This window comes from Pseudophryne corroboree, unplaced genomic scaffold, assembly GCF_028390025.1.
Source record: "Pseudophryne corroboree isolate aPseCor3 unplaced genomic scaffold, aPseCor3.hap2 scaffold_1850, whole genome shotgun sequence".
Taxonomy (NCBI): domain Eukaryota; kingdom Metazoa; phylum Chordata; class Amphibia; order Anura; family Myobatrachidae; genus Pseudophryne; species Pseudophryne corroboree.
In genome coordinates this window covers 39,658-54,299 of record NW_026968488.1, presented here as the reverse complement: position 1 = coordinate 54,299, position 14,642 = coordinate 39,658, and the positions used below count along the sequence as shown (strand labels likewise).

Here is a 14,642-nt window from a genome sequence, read left to right as displayed (position 1 = left end):
AGGGGGAACCCGAGCAGCGACCCTCCCCAGCTCTAGCCCAACTCCTACTTACCTGCCTGGTGAGATACTATGATCATGAAGGTGCTTCTCCCAGGGCAAGGCTCAACCATTGCACTCTGGGTGTGCTGCTCCTGCGATTTCCCCAAATGTGGGAAACTTGACTGCATAATTTGTGTTTCCCCTCGTCGGCTCTCGTATAATTCAGATCTCTTTGTCTCAGGTCTCTCTCCAGCCTAGTTTGCTGTCTGTTTCCACTTCTCTTTTCTTGAGCCGCTCCCTTCTATGCCCTTGCGCACTATCCTGACTTCTCCCGTCTGCTTACTTCGTGCCTTCCAACGCACAATGCGAACTACAGGTAGTGCTGCAGGGCCCACACCCTTTTACTTGCCTTACAGAGTAGCTCTGGAGCAGTTACAGTGCCCAGCTGCTGCAAGAAATCAGCTTGAATGCTTCAGGGGCTGGGGCATAGCCAACATGAGCCCCACACCGAAGGAGGGAGGAGGTGTGTAATGCAAACTAGGGGTCATCCAAGCGCTGCAAAAGGCCGCCATGCCCTGCACGCCCCTTTTCTGTTTTCATATGCAGACGAGGGTTGAAGCCAACTTTGACCCACTGCTTGGATGACATCACCATATGCAAATCCATCTGCTGCAGGCCTTCCCCCAGGAATGCTTGCACTAGTTGTTGCATTTGGTTTGTTGTTTGGGGGTGCTTCAGTATTAGGCAGCCTTCTGCCCTCACATGTTCATCTGAAAATATGTGTTCTCCCTGCAGTTGTTGTCCCCAGATGAGAGTTCCCTTGTGCTGCCTCAGTTGAATCTCCTTTACTTGACAGAGATGTGCCTGAGCAGCGGCCCTCCCCAGCCCTATCCCAAATCATACTTATTTTGCATAGGCGATACCATGGTCATGAAGATTGTTCTCCCAGGGTGAGGTTCATTCATTGCATTCTGGGTATGCTGACCCCTGTGATTTCCCCAAATGTGGGAAACTCGACTGCATTATTTGTGGTAGTGGGGGACTGTGTTTGTGCTTTCCTCTGGCCAGCTCTGGAAAAAGTCAGATTTCTTTGTCTCAGCTCTTCCTCTAGCCTTGTTCTTCTTTCGAGAGTTCCCTTGTGCTGCCTCAGTTGGATCTCTTTCACTTGACAGGGGGGTGCCCGAACAGCGACCCTCCCCAGCTCTAGCCCAACTCCTACTTACCTGCCAGGTGAGATACTATGATCATGAAGGTGCTTCTCCCAGGGCAAGGCTCACCCATTGCACTCTGGGTGTGCTGCCCCTGCAATTTCCCCAAATGTGGGAAACTTGACTGCATAATTTGTGTTTCCCTTGGTCGGCTCTCGTATAATTCAGATCTCTTTGTCTCAGGTCTCTCTCCAGCCTAGTTTGCTGTCTGTTTCCACTTCTCTTTTCTTCAGCCGCTCCCTTCTATACCCTTGTGCACTATCCTGACTTCTCCTCCCGTCTGCTTACTTTGTGCCTTCCAATGCACAATGCAAACTACAGGTAGTGCTGCAGGGCCAACACCCTTTTACTTGCCTTACAGAGCAGCTCTGGAGCTGTTACAGTGCCCAGCTGCTGCAAGAAATCAGCTTGAATGCTTCAGGGGATGGGGCATGGCCAACATGAGCCCCACACCAAAGGAGGGTGGAGGTGTTTAATGCGAACTAGGGGTCATCCAAGCACCGCAAAAGGCCGCCATGCCCTGCACGCCCCTTTTCTCTTTTCATATGCAGATGAGGGTTGAAGCCAACTTTGACCCACTGCTTGGATGACATCACCATATGCAAATCCATCTGCGGCAGGCCTTCCCCCAGGAATGCTTGCACTAGTTGTTGCATTTGGTTTGTTGTTTGGGGGTGCTTCAGTATTAGGCAGTCTTCTGCCCTCCCATGTTCATCTGAAAATATATGTTCTCCCTGCAGTTGTTGTCCCAAGATGAGAGTTCCCTTGTGCTGCCTCAGTTGAATCTCCTTTACTTGACAGAGATGTGCATGAGCAGCGGCCCTCCCCAGCCCTATTCCAAATCATACTTATTTTGCATAGGAGATACCATGGTCATGAAGATTTTTCTCCCAGGGTGAGGTTCATTCATTGCATTTTGAGTATGCTGACCCCTGTGATTTCCCCAAATGTGGGAAACTTGACTGCATTATTTGTGGTAGTGGGAGACTGTGTTTGTGCTTTCCTCTGGTCAGCTCTGGTAAAAGTCAGATTTCTTTGTCTCAGATTTTCCTCTAGCCTTGTTCTTCTTTCGAGAGTTCCCTTGTGCTGCCTTAGTTGGATCTCCTTCACTTTACAGGGGGGTACCCGAGCAGCGACCCTCCCCAGCTCTAGCCCAACTCCTACTTACCTGCCAGGTGAGATACTATGATCATGAAGGTGCTTCTCCCAGGGCAAGGCTCACCCATTGCACTCTGGGTGTGCTGCTCCTGCGATTTCCCCAAATGTGGGAAACTTGACTGTATAATTTGTGTTTCCCCTGGTCGGCTCTCGTATAATTCAGATCTCTTTGTCTCAGGTCTCTCTCCAGCCTAGTTTGCTGTCTGTTTCCACTTCTCTTTTCTTGAGCCGCTCCCTTCTATGCCCTTGCGCACTATCCTGACTTCTCCTCCTGTCTGCTTACTTTGTGCCTTCCAACGCACAATGCGATCTACAGGTAGTGCTGCAGGGCCCAGACCCTTTTACTTGCCTTACAGAGCAGCTCTGGAGCTGTTACAGTGCCCAGCTGCTGCAAGAAATCAGCTTGAATGCTTCAGGGGCTGGGGCATAGCCAACATGAGCCCCACACCGAAGGAGGGTGGAGGTGTTTAATGCAAACTAGGGGTCAGCCAAGCGCCGCAAAAGGCCACCATGCCCTGCATGCCCCTTTTCTCTTTTCATATGCAGACGAGGGTTGAAGCCAACTTTGACCCACTGCTTGGATGACATCACCATATGCAAATCCATCTGCGGCAGGCCTTCCCCCAGGAATGCTTGCACTAGTTGTTGCATTTGGTTTGTTGTTTGGGGGTGCTTCAGTATTAGGCAGCCTTCTGCCCTCCCATGTTCATCTGAAAATATGTGTTCTCCCTGCAGTTGTTGTCCCCAGATGAGAGTTCCCTTGTGCTGCCTCAGTTGAATCTCCTTTACTTGACAGAGATGTGCCTGAGCAGCGGCCCTCCCCAGCTCTATCCCAAATCATACTTATTTTGCATAGGAGATACCATGGTCATGAAGATTATTCTCCCAGGGTGAGGTTCATTCATTGCATTCTGGGTATGCTGACCCCTGTGATTTCCCCAAATGTGGGAAACTCGACTGCTTTATTTGTGGTAGTGGGGGACTGTGTTTGTGTTTTCCTCTGGTCAGCTCTGGTAAAAGTCAGATTTCTTTGTTTCAGAGCCTTGTTCTTCTTTTGAGAGTTCCCTTGTGCTGCCTCAGTTGGATCTCCTTCACTTGACAGGGGGGTGCCCGAGCAGAGACCCTCCCCAGCTCTAGCCCAACTCCTACTTACCTGCCAGGTGAGATACTATGATCATGAAGGTGCTTCTCCCAGGGCAAGGCTCACCCATTGCACTCTGGGTGTGCTGCCCCTGCGATTTCCCCAAATGTGGGAAACTTGACTGCATAATTTGTGTTTCCCCTCGTCGGCTCTCGTATAATTCAGATCTCTTTGTCTCAGGTCTCTCTCCAGCCAAGTTTGCTGTCTGTTTCCACTTCTCTTTTCTTCAGCCGCTCCCTTCTATACCCTTGTGCACTATCCTGACTTCTCATCCCGTCTGCTTACTTTGTGCCTTCCAATGCACAATGCAAACTACAGGTAGTGCTGCAGGGCCCACACCCTTTTACTTGCCTTACAGAGCAGCTCTGGAGCTGTTACAGTGCCCAGCTGCTGCAAGAAATCTGCTTGAATGCTTCAGGGGATGGGGCATGGCCAACATGAGCCCCACACCAAAGGAGGGTGGAGGTGTTTAATGCGAACTAGGGGTCATCCAAGCACCGCAAAAGGCCGCCATGCCCTGCACGCCCCTTTTCTCTTTTCATATGCAGATGAGGGTTGAAGCCAACTTTGACCCACTGCTTGGATGACATCACCGTATGCAAATCCGTCTTCTGCAGAACTTCCCCCAGGAATGCTTGCACTAGTTGTTGCATTTGGTTTGTTGTTTGGGGGTGCTTCAGTATTAGGCAGCCTTCTGCCCTCCCATGTTCATCTGAAAATATGTGTTCTCCCTGCAGTTGTTGTCCCCAGATGAGAGTTCCCTTGTGCTGCCTCAGTTGAATCTCCTTTACTTGACAGAGATGTGCATGAGCAGCGGCCCTCCCCAGCCCTATTCCAAATCATACTTATTTTGCATAGGAGATACCATGGTCATGAAGATTGTTCTCCCAGGGTGAGGTTCATTCATTGCATTTTGGGTATGCTGACCCCTGTGATTTCCCCAAATGTGGGAAACTCAACTGCATTATTTGTGGTAGTGGGGGACTGTGTTTGTGCTTTCCTCTGGTCAGCTCTGGTAAAAGTCAGATTTCTTTGTCTCAGATTTTCCTATTGCCTTGTTCTTCTTTCGAGAGTTCCCTTGTGCTGCCTCAGTTGGATCTCCTTCACTTTACAGGGGGGTACCCGAGCAGCGACCCTCCCCAGCTCTAGCCCAACTCCTACTTACCTGCCAGGTGAGATACTATGATCATGAAGGTGCTTCTCCCAGGGCAAGGCTCACCCATTGCACTCTGGGTGTGCTGCTCCTGCGATTTCCCCAAATGTGGGAAACTTGACTGCATAATTTGTGTTTCCCCTGGTCGGCTCTCGTATAATTCAGATCTCTTTGTCTCAGGTCTCTCTCCAGCCTAGTTTGCTGTCTGTTTCCACTTCTCTTTTCTTGAGCCGCTCCCTTCTATGCCCTTGCGCACTATCCTGACTTCTCCTCCTGTCTGCTTACTTTGTGCCTTCCAACGCACAATGCGAACTACAGGTAGTGCTGCAGGGCCCACACCCTTTTACTTGCCTTACAGAGCAGCTCTGGAGCTGTTACAGTGCCCAGCTGCTGCAAGAAATCAGCTTGAATGCTTCAGGGGCTGGGGCATAGCCAACATGAGCCCCACACCAAAGGAGGGTGGAGGTGTTTAATGCAAACTAGGGGTCAGCCAAGCGCCGCAAAAGGCCACCATGCCCTGCACGCCCCTTTTCTCTTTTCATATGCAGACGAGGGTTGAAGCCAACTTTGACCCACTGCTTGGATGACATCACCATATGCAAATCCATCTGCGGCAGGCCTTCCCCCAGGAATGCTTGCACTAGTTGTTGCATTTGGTTTGTTGTTTGGGGGTGCTTCAGTATTAGGCAGCCTTCTGCCCTCCCATGTTCATCTGAAAATATATGTTCTCCCTGCAGTTGTTGTCCCCAGATGAGAGTTCCCTTTTGCTGCCTCAGTTGAATCTCCTTTACTTGACAGAGATGTGCATGAGCAGCGGCCCTCCCCAGCCCTATTCCAAATCATACTTATTTTGCATAGGAGATACCATGGTCATGAAGATTTTTCTCCCAGGGTGAGGTTCATTCATTGCATTTTGGGTATGCTGACCCCTGTGATTTCCCCAAATGTGGGAAACTTGACTGCATTATTTGTGGTAGTGGGAGACTGTGTTTGTGCTTTTCTCTGGTCAGCTCTGGTAAAAGTCAGATTTCTTTGTCTCAGATTTTCCTTTAGCCTTGTTCTTCTTTCGAGAGTTCCCTTGTGCTGCCTCAGTTGGATCTCCTTCACTTTACAGGGGGGTACCCGAGCAGCGACCCTCCCCAGCTCTAGCCCAACTCCTACTTACCTGCCAGGTGAGATACTATGATCATGAAGGTGCTTCTCCCAGGGCAAGGCTCACCCATTGTACTCTGGGTGTGCTGCTCCTGCGATTTCCCCAAATGTGGGAAACTTGACTGCATTATTTGTGTTTCCCCTGGTCGGCTCTCGTATAATTCAGATCTCTTTGTCTCAGGTCTCTCTCCAGCCTAGTTTGCTGTCTGTTTCCACTTCTCTTTTCTTCAGCCGCTCCCTTCTATACCCTTGTGCACTATCCTGACTTCTCCTCCCGTCTGCTTACTTTGTGCCTTCCAATGCACAATGCAAACTACAGGTAGTGCTGCAGGGCCCACACCCTTTTACTTGCCTTACAGAGCAGCTCTGGAGCTGTTACAGTGCCCAGCTGCTGCAAGAAATCAGCTTGAATGCTTCAGGGGCTGGGGCATAGAATGAAAATTTAAAAGCCTCCTGTTAGTGCTTCATCTACACGGTATAGCCCTGAATTTTCCAATGCCTAGCTCTTTGCAAAAGAGAGATATTGGCAAGGAAAAGCTGTATTGTACCTTTGCATTTTTCTCCCAAACGAAGGACACTAGAATTAAAATTTTAAAGCCTCCTGTTAGTGCTTCATCTACACGTTATAGCCCTGAATTTTCCAATGCCTATCTCTTTGCAAAAGAGAGATATCGGCAAGGAAAAGTGTATTGTACTTTTGCATTTTTCTCCCAAACGAAAGACACTAGAATGAAAATTTTAAAGCCTCCTGTTAGTGCTTCATCTACACGTTATAGCCCTGCATTTTCCAATGCCTATCTCTTTGCAAAAGAGAGATATCGGCAAGGAAAAGCTGCATTGTACTTTTGCATTTTTCTCCCAAACGAAAGACACTAGAATGAAAATTTTAAAGCCTCCTGTTAGTGCTTCATCTACACGTTATAGCCCTGAATTTTCCAATGCCTATCTCTTTGCAAAAGAGAGATATCGGCAAGGAAAAGCTGTATTGTGCCTTTGCATTTTTCTCCCAAACGAAAGACACTAGAATGAAAATGTTAAAGCCTACTGTTAGTGCTTCATCTACACGTTATAGCCCTGAATTTTCCAATGCCTAGCTCTTTGCAAAAGAGAGATATCGGCAAGGAAAAGCTGTATTGTACCTTTGCATTTTTCTCCCAAACGAAGGACAATAGAATGAAAATTTTAAAGCCTCCTATTAGTGCTTCATCTACACGTTATAGCCCTGAATTTTCCAATGCCTATCTCTTTGCAAAAGAGAGATATCGGCAAGGAAAAACTGTATTGTACCTTTGCATTTTTCTCCCAAACGAAAGACACTAGAATGAAGATTTAAAAGCCTCCTGTTAGTGCTTCATCTACACGGTATATCCCTGAATTTTCCAATGCCTAGCTCTTTGCAAAAGAGAGATATTGGCAAGGAAAAGCTGTATTGTACCTTTGCATTTTTCTCCCAAACGAAGGACACTAGAATGAAAATTTTAAAGCCTCCTGTTAGTGCTTCATCTACACGTTATAGCCCTGAATTTTCCAATGCCTATCTCTTTGCAAAAGAGAGATATCGGCAAGGAAAAACTGTATTGTACCTTTGCATTTTTCTCCCAAACGAAAGACACTAGAATGAAAATTTTAAAGCCTCCTGTTAGTGCTTCATCTACACGTTATAGCCCTGAATTTTCCAATGCCTATCTCTTTGCAAAAGAGAGATATCGGCAAGGAAATGCTGTATTGTACCTTTGCATTTTTCTCCCAAACGAAAGACACTAGAATGAAAATTTTAAAGCCTTCTGTTAGTGCTTCATCTACACGTTATAGCCCTGCATTTTCCAATGCCTATCTCTTTGCAAAAGAGAGATATCGGCAAGGAAAAGCTGCATTGTACTTTTGCATTTTTCTCCCAAACGAAAGACACTAGAATGAAAATTTTAAAGCCTCCTGTTAGTGCTTCATCTACACGTAATAGCCCTGAATTTTCCAATGCCTATCTCTTTGCAAAAGAGAGATATCGGCAAGGAAATGCTGTATTGTACCTTTGCATTTTTCTCCCAAACGAAAGACACTAGAATGAAAATTTTAAAGCCTCCTGTTAGTGCTTCATCTACACGTTATAGCCCTGCATTTTCCAATGCCTATCTCTTTGCAAAAGAGAGATATCGGCAAGGAAAAGCTGCATTGTACTTTTGCATTTTTCTCCCAAACGAAAGACACTAGAATGAAAATTTTAAAGCCTCCTGTTAGTGCTTCATCTACACGTTATAGCCCTGCATTTTCCAATGCCTATCTCTTTGCAAAAGAGAGATATCGGCAAGGAAAAGCTGCATTGTACTTTTGCATTTTTCTCCCAAACGAAAGACACTAGAATGAAAATTTTAAAGCCTCCTGTTAGTGCTTCATCTACACGTTTTAGCCCTGAATTTTCCAATGCCTATCTCTTTGCAAAAGAGAGATATCGGCAAGGAAAAGCTGTATTGTGCCTTTGCATTTTTCTCCCAAACGAAAGACACTAGAATGAAAATGTTAAAGCCTACTGTTAGTGCTTCATCTACACGTTATAGCCCTGAATTTTCCAATGCCTAGCTCTTTGCAAAAGAGAGATATCGGCAAGGAAAAGCTGTATTGTACCTTTGCATTTTTCTCCCAAACGAAAGACACTAGAATGAAAATTTTAAAGCCTCCTGTTAGTGCTTCATCTACACGTTATAGCCCTGAATTTTCCAATGCCTATCTCTTTGCAAAAGAGAGATATCGGCAAGGAAAAGCTGTATTGTACCTTTGCATTTTTCTCCCAAACGAAGGACAATAGAATGAAAATTTTAAAGCCTCCTATTAGTGCTTCATCTACACGTTATAGCCCTGAATTTTCCAATGCCTATCTCTTTGCAAAAGAGAGATATCGGCAAGGAAAAACTGTATTGTACCTTTGCATTTTTCTCCCAAACGAAAGACACTAGAATGAAAATTTTAAAGCCTCCTGTTAGTGCTTCATCTACACGTTATAGCCCTGAATTTTCCAATGCCTATCTCTTTGCAAAAGAGAGATATCGGCAAGGAAAAGCTGTATTGTACCTTTGCATTTTTCTCCCAAACGATGGACACTAGAATGAAGATTTAAAAGCCTCCTGTTAGTGCTTCATCTACACGGTATAGCCCTGAATTTTCCAATGCCTAGCTCTTTGCAAAAGAGAGATATTGGCAAGGAAAAGCTGCATTGTACTTTTGCATTTTTCTCCCAAACGAAAGACACTAGAATGAAAATTTTAAAGCCTCCTGTTAGTGCTTCATCTACACGTAATAGCCCTGAATTTTCCAATGCCTATCTCTTTGCAAAAGAGAGATATCGGCAAGGAAATGCTGTATTGTACCTTTGCATTTTTCTCCCAAACGAAAGACACTAGAATGAAAATTTTAAAGCCTCCTGTTAGTGCTTCATCTACACGTTATAGCCCTGCATTTTCCAATGCCTATCTCTTTGCAAAAGAGAGATATCGGCAAGGAAAAGCTGCATTGTACTTTTGCATTTTTCTCCCAAACGAAAGACACTAGAATGAAAATTTTAAAGCCTCCTGTTAGTGCTTCATCTACACGTTATAGCCCTGCATTTTCCAATGCCTATCTCTTTGCAAAAGAGAGATATCGGCAAGGAAAAGCTGCATTGTACTTTTGCATTTTTCTCCCAAACGAAAGACACTAGAATGAAAATTTTAAAGCCTCCTGTTAGTGCTTCATCTACACGTTATAGCCCTGAATTTTCCAATGCCTATCTCTTTGCAAAAGAGAGATATCGGCAAGGAAAAGCTGTATTGTACCTTTGCATTTTTCTCCCAAACGATGGACACTAGAATGAAGATTTAAAAGCCTCCTGTTAGTGCTTCATCTACACGGTATAGCCCTGAATTTTCCAATGCCTAGCTCTTTGCAAAAGAGAGATATTGGCAAGGAAAAGCTGTATTGTACCTTTGCATTTTTCTCCCAAACGAAGGACACTAGAATGAAAATTTTAAAGCCTCCTGTTAGTGCTTCATCTACACGTTATAGCCCTGAATTTTCCAATGCCTATCTCTTTGCAAAAGAGAGATATCGGCAAGGAAAAACTGTATTGTACCTTTGCATTTTTCTCCCAAACGAAAGACACTAGAATGAAAATTTTAAAGCCTCCTGTTAGTGCTTCATCTACACGTTATAGCCCTGAATTTTCCAATGCCTATCTCTTTGCAAAAGAGAGATATCGGCAAGGAAATGCTGTATTGTACCTTTGCATTTTTCTCCCAAACGAAAGACACTAGAATGAAAATTTTAAAGCCTTCTGTTAGTGCTTCATCTACACGTTATAGCCCTGCATTTTCCAATGCCTATCTCTTTGCAAAAGAGAGATATCGGCAAGGAAAAGCTGCATTGTACTTTTGCATTTTTCTCCCAAACGAAAGACACTAGAATGAAAATTTTAAAGCCTCCTGTTAGTGCTTCATCTACACGTAATAGCCCTGAATTTTCCAATGCCTATCTCTTTGCAAAAGAGAGATATCGGCAAGGAAATGCTGTATTGTACCTTTGCATTTTTCTCCCAAACGAAAGACACTAGAATGAAAATTTTAAAGCCTCCTGTTAGTGCTTCATCTACACGTTATAGCCCTGCATTTTCCAATGCCTATCTCTTTGCAAAAGAGAGATATCGGCAAGGAAAAGCTGCATTGTACTTTTGCATTTTTCTCCCAAACGAAAGACACTAGAATGAAAATTTTAAAGCCTCCTGTTAGTGCTTCATCTACACGTTATAGCCCTGCATTTTCCAATGCCTATCTCTTTGCAAAAGAGAGATATCGGCAAGGAAAAGCTGCATTGTACATTTGCATTTTTCTCCCAAACGAAAGACACTAGAATGAAAATTTTAAAGCCTCCTGTTAGTGCTTCATCTACACGTTATAGCCCTGAAATTTCCAATGCCTATCTCTTTGCAAAAGAGAGATATCGGCAAGGAAAAGCTGTATTGTACCTTTGCATTTTTCTCCCAAACGAAAGACACTAGAATGAAAATGTTAAAGCCTACTGTTAGTGCTTCATCTACACGTTATAGCCCTGAATTTTCCAATGCCTAGCTCTTTGCAAAAGAGAGATATCGGCAAGGAAAAGCTGTATTGTACCTTTGCATTTTTCTCCCAAACGAAAGACACTAGAATGAAAATTTTAAAGCCTCCTGTTAGTGCTTCATCTACACGTTATAGCCCTGAATTTTCCAATGCCTAGCTCTTTGCAAAAGAGAGATATCGGCAAGGAAAAGCTGTATTGTACCTTTGCATTTTTCTCCCAAACGAAGGACACTAGAATGAAAATTTTAAAGCCTCCTATTAGTGCTTCATCTACACGTTATAGCCCTGAATTTTCCAATGCCTATCTCTTTGCAAAAGAGAGATATCGGCAAGGAAAAACTGTATTGTACCTTTGCATTTTTCTCCCAAACGAAAGACACTAGAATGAAAATTTTAAAGCCTCCTGTTAGTGCTTCATCTACACGTTATAGCCCTGAATTTTCCAATGCCTATCTCTTTGCAAAAGAGAGATATCGGCAAGGAAAAGCTGTATTGTACCTTTGCATTTTTCTCCCAAACGAAGGACACTAGAATGAAAATTTTAAAGCCTCCTATTAGTGCTTCATCTACACGTTATAGCCCTGAATTTTCCAATGCCTATCTCTTTGCAAAAGAGAGATATCGGCAAGGAAAAGTGTATTGTACTTTTGCATTTTTCTCCCAAACGAAAGACACTAGAATGAAAATTTTAAAGCCTCCTGTTACTGCTTCATCTACACGTTATAGCCCTGAATTTTCCAATGCCTATCTCTTTGCAAAAGAGAGATATCGGCAAGGAAAAGCTGTATTGTACCTTTGCATTTTTCTCCCAAACGAAGGACACTAGAATGAAAATTTTAAAGCCTCCTGTTAGTGCTTCATCTACACGTTATAGCCCTGAATTTTCCAATGCCTATCTCTTTGCAAAAGAGAGATATCGGCAAGGAAATGCTGTATTGTACCTTTGCATTTTTCTCCCAAACGAAAGACACTAGAATGAAAATTTTAAAGCCTCCTGTTAGTGCTTCATCTACACGTTATAGCCCTGCATTTTCCAATGCCTATCTCTTTGCAAAAGAGAGATATCGGCAAGGAAAAGCTGCATTGTACTTTTGCATTTTTCTCCCAAACGAAAGACACTAGAATGAAAATTTTAAAGCCTCCTGTTAGTGCTTCATCTACACGTAATAGCCCTGCATTTTCCAATGCCTATCTCTTTGCAAAAGAGAGATATCGGCAAGGAAATGCTGTATTGTACCTTTGCATTTTTCTCCCAAACGAAAGACACTAGAATGAAAATTTTAAAGCCTCCTGTTAGTGCTTCATCTACACGTTATAGCCCTGCATTTTCCAATGCCTATCTCTTTGCAAAAGAGAGATATCGGCAAGGAAAAGCTGCATTGTACTTTTGCATTTTTCTCCCAAACGAAAGACACTAGAATGAAAATTTTAAAGCCTCCTGTTAGTGCTTCATCTACACGTTATAGCCCTGAATTTTCCAATGCCTATCTCTTTGCAAAAGAGAGATATCGGCAAGGAAATGCTGTATTGTACCTTTGCATTTTTCTCCCAAACGAAAGACACTAGAATGAAAATTTTAAAGCCTCCTGTTAGTGCTTCATCTACACGTTATAACCCTGAATTTTCCAATGCCTAGCTCTTTGCAAAAGAGAGATATCGGCAAGGAAAAGCTGTATTGTACCTTTGCATTTTTCTCCCAAACGAAAGACACTAGAATGAAACTTTTAAAGCCTCCTGTTAGTGCTTCATCTACACGTTATAGCCCTGAATTTTTCAATGCCTATCTCTTTGCAAAAGAGAGATATCGGCAAGGAAAAGCTGTATTGTACCTTTGCATTTTTCTCCCAAACGAAGGACACTAGAATGAAAATTTTAAAGCCTCCTATTAGTGCTTCATCTACACGTTATAGCCCTGAATTTTCCAATGCCTATCTCTTTGCAAAAGACAGATATCGGCAAGGAAAAGTGTAATGTACTTTTGCATTTTTCTCCCAAACGAAAGACACTAGAATGAAAATTTTAAAGCCTCCTGATAGTGCTTCATCTACACGTTATAGCCCTGCATTTTCCAATGCCTATCTCTTTGCAAAAGAGAGATATCGGCAAGGAAAAGCTGCATTGTACTTTTGCATTTTTCTCCCAAACGAAAGACACTAGAATGAAAATTTTAAAGCCTCCTGTTAGTGCTTCATCTACACGTTATAGCCCTGAAATTTCCAATGCCTATCTCTTTGCAAAAGAGAGATATCGGCAAGGAAAAGCTGTATTGTACCTTTGCATTTTTCTCCCAAACGAAAGACACTAGAATGAAAATGTTAAAGCCTACTGTTAGTGCTTCATCTACACGTTATAGCCCTGAATTTTCCAATGCCTAGCTCTTTGCAAAAGAGAGATATCGGCAAGGAAAAGCTGTATTGTACCTTTGCATTTTTCTCCCAAACGAAAGACACTAGAATGAAAATGTTAAAGCCTACTGTTAGTGCTTCATCTACACGTTATAGCCCTGAATTTTCCAATGCCTATCTCTTTGCAAAAGAGAGATATCGGCAAGGAAAAGCTGTATTGTACCTTTGCATTTTTCTCCCAAACGAAAGACACTAGAATGAAAATTTTAAAGCCTACTGTTAGTGCTTCATCTACACGTTATAGCCCTGAATTTTCCAATGCCTATCTCTTTGCAAAAGAGAGATATCGGCAAGGAAAAGCTGTATTGTACCTTTGCATTTTTCTCCCAAACGAAGGACACTAGAATGAAAAATTTAAAGCCTCCTGTTAGTGCTTCATCTACACGTTATAGCCCTGAATTTTCCAATGCCTATCTCTTTGCAAAAGAGAGATATCGGCAAGGAAAAGCTGTATTGTACCTTTGCATTTTTCTCCCAAACGAAAGACACTAGAATGAACATTTTAAAGCCTACTGTTAGTGCTTCATCTACACGTTATAGCCCTGAATTTTCCAATGCCTATCTCTTTGCAAAAGAGAGATATCAGCAAGGAAAAGCTGTATTGTACCTTTGCATTTTTCTCCCAAACGAAGGACACTAGAATGAAAATTTTAAAGCCTCCTATTAGTGCTTCATCTACACGTTATAGCCCTGAATTTTCCAATGCCTATCTCTTTGCAAAAGAGAGATATCGGCAAGGAAAAACTGTATTGTACCTTTGCATTTTTCTCCCAAACGAAAGACAATAGAATGAAAATTTTAAAGCCTCCTGTTAGTGCTTCATCTACACGTTATAGCCCTGAATTTTCCAATGCCTATCTCTTTGCAAAAGAGAGATATCGGCAAGGAAAAGCTGTATTGTACCTTTGCATTTTTCTCCCAAACGAAAGATACTAGAATGAAAATTTTAAATCCTACTGTTAGTTCTTCATCTGCACGTTATAGCCCTGAATTTTCCAATGCCTAGCTCTTTGCAAAAGAGAGATGTGCCTGAGCAGCGGCCCTCCCCAGCCCTATCCCAAATCATACTTATTTTGCATAGGAGATACCATGGTCATGAAGATTGTTCTCCCAGGGTTAGGTTCATTCATTGCATTCTGGGTATGCTGACCCCTGTGATTTCCCCAAATGTGGGAAACTCAACTGCATTATTTGTGGTAGTGGGGGACTGTGTTTGTGCTTTCCTCTGGTCAGCTCTGGTAAAAGTCAGATTTCTTTGTCTCAGATCTTCCTCTAGCCTTGTTCTTCTTTCGAGAGTTCCCTTGTGCTGCCTCAGTTGGATCTCCTTCACTTGACAGGGGGGTGCCCGAGCAGCGACCCTCCCCA

At 43.5% G+C, this 14,642-nt stretch overlaps 10 non-coding genes and 2 pseudogenes across 10 annotated transcripts; all 12 read left to right on the top strand.

Annotated features, from left to right (window-relative positions):
- Positions 1–44: 44 nt before the first annotated feature.
- LOC135003289 (U1 spliceosomal RNA) lies at positions 45–180 on the top strand (annotated as a pseudogene).
- A 698-nt stretch (positions 181–878) lies between these two features.
- LOC135003255 (U1 spliceosomal RNA) lies at positions 879–1,042 on the top strand. The gene has a single exon (XR_010204306.1). It is a non-coding gene; the product is annotated as a U1 spliceosomal RNA (small nuclear RNA).
- A 152-nt stretch (positions 1,043–1,194) lies between these two features.
- On the top strand, positions 1,195–1,357 carry LOC135003266 (U1 spliceosomal RNA). Its single transcript, XR_010204315.1, has one exon. It is a non-coding gene; the product is annotated as a U1 spliceosomal RNA (small nuclear RNA).
- Positions 1,358–2,031: 674 nt separating this feature from the next.
- On the top strand, positions 2,032–2,195 carry LOC135003262 (U1 spliceosomal RNA). Its single transcript, XR_010204311.1, has one exon. It is a non-coding gene; the product is annotated as a U1 spliceosomal RNA (small nuclear RNA).
- Positions 2,196–2,347: 152 nt separating this feature from the next.
- On the top strand, positions 2,348–2,510 carry LOC135003267 (U1 spliceosomal RNA). The gene has a single exon (XR_010204316.1). It is a non-coding gene; the product is annotated as a U1 spliceosomal RNA (small nuclear RNA).
- Positions 2,511–3,184: 674 nt separating this feature from the next.
- Positions 3,185–3,348, top strand: LOC135003260 (U1 spliceosomal RNA). Its single transcript, XR_010204309.1, has one exon. It is a non-coding gene; the product is annotated as a U1 spliceosomal RNA (small nuclear RNA).
- Positions 3,349–3,490: 142 nt separating this feature from the next.
- LOC135003269 (U1 spliceosomal RNA) lies at positions 3,491–3,626 on the top strand (annotated as a pseudogene).
- A 701-nt stretch (positions 3,627–4,327) lies between these two features.
- LOC135003252 (U1 spliceosomal RNA) lies at positions 4,328–4,491 on the top strand. The gene has a single exon (XR_010204303.1). It is a non-coding gene; the product is annotated as a U1 spliceosomal RNA (small nuclear RNA).
- A 152-nt stretch (positions 4,492–4,643) lies between these two features.
- Positions 4,644–4,806, top strand: LOC135003268 (U1 spliceosomal RNA). Its single transcript, XR_010204317.1, has one exon. It is a non-coding gene; the product is annotated as a U1 spliceosomal RNA (small nuclear RNA).
- A 674-nt stretch (positions 4,807–5,480) lies between these two features.
- Positions 5,481–5,644, top strand: LOC135003263 (U1 spliceosomal RNA). The gene has a single exon (XR_010204312.1). It is a non-coding gene; the product is annotated as a U1 spliceosomal RNA (small nuclear RNA).
- A 152-nt stretch (positions 5,645–5,796) lies between these two features.
- Positions 5,797–5,959, top strand: LOC135003287 (U1 spliceosomal RNA). Its single transcript, XR_010204322.1, has one exon. It is a non-coding gene; the product is annotated as a U1 spliceosomal RNA (small nuclear RNA).
- An 8,382-nt stretch (positions 5,960–14,341) lies between these two features.
- On the top strand, positions 14,342–14,505 carry LOC135003250 (U1 spliceosomal RNA). Its single transcript, XR_010204301.1, has one exon. It is a non-coding gene; the product is annotated as a U1 spliceosomal RNA (small nuclear RNA).
- The last annotated feature ends 137 nt before the right edge of the window (positions 14,506–14,642 follow it).